We start from the raw sequence: 4,524 nt of genomic DNA, 5'->3' as shown, positions 1-4,524 counted from the left end.
CTGGGTATTTGTCTTACAGTGTGTTACTTATATTATTTTGGCCTCACTCTTTCACTGTCACTGTAACCCTAGCAGGGCTATATGATCTGATGAGGTCTAGCTCGGGGATTAAAAAATTAAAATTGCAACCTTACGCGACATGCACACTTATATTTCACACCCATTTGTCATCCCTTTTTGGCCAAACCATCTCAGTCTAGCCCTCATCACACCTCCATACACTCCAGTCCATCCTTCTAAACTCATCAGCTTAAATTTAGCCCATTCAGGTCTCTCCTTCAAGGACGCACTACACATCCATTTAATATTAATTTCTGTACGTTTGAGCCTACGAACATCCACCTTTATTGCCTAGGTCTTGCAACCATACAGCATAATTATTCCTTACACATGCCACATACAAACATAGGGAATTAGAGGAAACTACCTAGACACCTGAGTCAGCTTATATACTGATGGTCCTGCCAAATTAACCTAACCTATGCCCCCCAGACCCACTTGATAACCCTACGATTGCCATTGGACCAGTGTTGGAAGCTCCCAATTCCTATCAAACCAAAAATTTTACCTTAACCTATCCCTGATCTATCTGAAAAAAAGACCTAATCAGTCCTAAATAACCTGTAACACCCATTTGTATAAAAATAGGAAGCCCAGTCCCCGTGTGGTAATTTTGACCATTCATTTTTATTGCTATTCAAATTTTTAACTCATTTAAAACTATTACTACTACCAATAAAGTGGATTCAAATTTCCCCGTTTCAAAGTTAAATATAGCAGGTTTTTCATCTGATGTAACTAGCCCAGGCAACGGATTGTGGGTGTGGCTGCTTGAAATTGGGACACTGCAGTAACGTTGGCATGAGTCGTCTTGGTTACTAGAACGATTTTATTGACATTTGCTTAGGAGCAGGATACATGAGATAGAGGGGGAGAACGAGCGAGAAGTGGAGAGGGAAGATGGAGAGTGGGAGAAAGAATTGACGGTGTTGAGAGGGGGAGACGACATGGAGTGGGTGAGAAAGAATGGATAGAGGGATGACAGATGGAGATGGAGGGAAAGATGAGATTGAGAGAGGGAGAGGAAGAGATGGAGATGGATGGAAAGATGATATTGAGAAAGGGAGAGGAAGAGATGAGATTGAGGGATGTGAGATGGAGAGGGAGAGAAGAGATGGAGAGATGAGACTGAGGTATGAGAGGGAGAGAGGAAATTGAGGGAGATGGAGAGCGAATGGATGGAGGGTTGATGGAGATATGGAGAGAGAAAGAGGGACAAGAGATGAAGGCATACGTCAGAGAAGAAATAGATGGAAGATTAGATGGAGTACAGTATATGAGGATCATGTGAAGGAAAGGGCAGCCAGATGTTGTAGAAGGACGGGTGAGATTGAGGATGAGATGGAGGTATACGTGTTGGAGAAAGGGCAGTCATGATGACGAAGAACAGGTTGACATGGAGAACAGTTTTCTAGCCACCCCTTTTGATATTAAGGCTACAGACAGTTGAATAGATGCTTAGATTTCAGATATTTTATTTGTTTACCATATTTACAAAATATAGAACAATTCTCCGTAATCCGTTTTCTCTGGTCCATAAGGTAAGATTACGCGTTTTCTATGGTCCGTAATGCGACGTTAATAATGAAGGTAAATTGCTAATCGGCTCTTTTCTTTCTCCCAGGATGTTTTAAGTATTTTCTCTACTATTTTCATTGTTAATATTATCAATCAGACGGTGGGTTTGTGTCGCTACAAAAATTTTTCACAAGGTCCCGGATGTTCTGCTCGGCGGAGGCTGGCAGCCATTTTGTGAGCGATATTGGTGAGGGAGATGATTGAGATGGCGCAGGTTTTTAAGTCAGAATTGTCGTCAGCGGATAGGAAGACGTCCAAAAACGGGCCAGAAAGTCTTCAAAGATTCCCAGGAGCAAGAGGGAAGACGGTGACATGAAGTGGACATTGGTATAATGGGTATAGATCACTCAAGGTAAGCGTCTGTTTTGTCACTTTGCCGGCCCATACCTAGAGGGAGAGCTCTAAGGTGAATAATTTTTGTGAAAATGAAATGCAGGCTCATATGATATTCTTCAGTGCGATTTGTTCAGTTTTGGCAGAGAATTTTTTGGCAATGTGGTTTAGATTTAGGTTAATATAGGGTAATTGTTGGGGGCCCCTGGCTTACCTGATGTGAACCCCGCAGATTGTAGGTTTACCTTTTTGCAGGTAACCTCCCTGCTTTTGAGCGCTCAGTTATTATAATTATTATTATTTTTATTACTATTTTTGTTGTTATTGTTATGCTGGATGTTTTTAGGCCGACTTCTCGTTCTAAAGACACCAGCGACTGTGCGGGCCTCTTTCCAGACCGGAAATAAAACACTTACGAAGGAACACGGCAAGATACCTTATCACATATATTGCCGAAGTCCAAGTTCCTTACATTATACATACAATGGTATACTGAATGTGGATGGGGTATAGTGACAGGTCAGTTAACCCGCCCCGTCCCGACCACTTTTTCACCACTGGTACCCCCCAATCCCGACCATTTTTGGACCCATTTTTTTTAATGCTAAAACTTTCGCTTTTGGTCAGAAACAATGGTCAGTCACCTAGAAAGTGTTCACCGAGGTCCATAAGTGGCCTAAACAGGTATACCTTCGTTACACCTGGTACCGTGTTCTGTGGAGGTGGTCTGAGGCTCTCACGTTTTCTGTGGTATTATAAGTCTGGGAAACCAATAAAAGTAAGTAGATATGCATTTATTACAAACATAAAAACATGTGATACAAGAGTAAATTGGATTTTATACAAAAATAGAGGTGAAATAAGCATTGTACCATCAGGCGAACCGAGCGAAATCGGCCAAACTGTTCACTGATGAATTGCTAACATTGCTAATTCATGATACATATCATTTTTTCTACTTACATAATACATCTCCAATAACATTATACCATTTTACATTTTATAGAACTGTTTTTACGTATTCACAGGCCTTTCGATAACATTTAGCGTAATGTTAGCGCTTATTTACGTAGTGAGTGAACTCGCTGTGACTTGTTTCAACTCGCATTGTGTTTTTTCAACTTACATAATATTTTCCTAATAACATTATACACTTTTCCACTTTAGAGAACTGTTTTGAGATAGTTTCAGGCCTTACGATAATATTTGGCATAATAATAGCGCATAACAGCGGGTGAAGTCGCTATGACCATTATTTCAACTTACAACCTATTTTTGTACTTATATAATACTTCTCCACTAACATTACACATGTTTCCACTTTATATCATTGCTATCACATAATTGGAGACCTTACTATTCTACTGAGCGTCATATTATCGCCTATTTACACAGTGAGTGTTATCGCGATATCATTTGTTTCAGCTTACCCTAGTATTCAACTTGTAAATTACCTACTAACATTACACCCTTTTCCACTTTATATCATTGCTATCACATACAGACCAGACTGTTCTACTGAGCGTAATATTTTCGCAGATTTACACAGTGGGTGTACTCGTGACATCAATTGTTACAACTTACACTATTTTTCAACTTATACATTACTTTCCTGCTAACATTACACCCGTTTCCACTTTATATCCTTGCTATCACATATTTACAGACCAGACTGTTATACTGAGCGTCACATTTCTCAGATTTACACAGTGGGTGTAGTTTTGATATCACTTCTTTCAACTTACACTATTTCTCAACTTATACATTACTTTCCTGCTAACATTACACCCGTTTCAACTTTATAGTGTCTTACGTTTACAGTAGTGCACATGTGTAACGTGCTGGTTAAAGGTAAAATACATAACGTTATGACCTAAATCAGTTGACTGGTAATGTAGTGCATTGTTAAATGTACACATACATAAAACCTTACATGCACACAGCACATGGACATTATGAATGATCAAGGAGGCTCTAGCATTGTGTACTGGCATTCATTACCTTACACGTGCAGATAAAATCTTGTTCACACACACACACACACACACACACACTTGCATCCTCCCCACTTTCCGCCTGTCTCTCACTGCGAGTGCACGCTCGTCGTTATGGCTGCCCACGTGATCGCTTTTGTGGTGGTGCCTTACCTGCTGCAGGCACTCCTGCTGCTCTCGGGCCTCCTCTTAGTGTGTGTGATGATGGCCCCGCCACCTGAGAAAAGGAAGAGAGTGGTGTTGACTCTGGAGAAGAAGCGGGAGATATTGGAGAAAGTAGATGCGGGGTGTGTTATGAGTCCATATTATATTTACAAAGCATAATAGATAGATAGATAAATAGATAGATAGACATGTCCATGCAAGCTTGGGAAAGGGAAATGATCTTGCATATTAACTGAGGAAATGTTGACGACACATATGAAGTAGCAATGTCGGGGGATGATGTAGGTAGTGTGTCAGCGAGATAGCAGGGGAACAAAGCCTAGTGACATACACACATACTCACACACAGGTTTCTGGAACTTTCCAACCACAGTGTAACACACGTGACACGACC

This window comes from Coenobita brevimanus, chromosome 64, assembly GCF_032717465.1.
Source record: "Coenobita brevimanus isolate Jiangsu-jjx chromosome 64, ASM3271746v2, whole genome shotgun sequence".
In the NCBI taxonomy this organism is placed as follows: domain Eukaryota; kingdom Metazoa; phylum Arthropoda; class Malacostraca; order Decapoda; family Coenobitidae; genus Coenobita; species Coenobita brevimanus.
The sequence above is the reverse complement of the archived record's forward strand: the minus strand, read 5'-3'. Positions refer to the sequence as shown.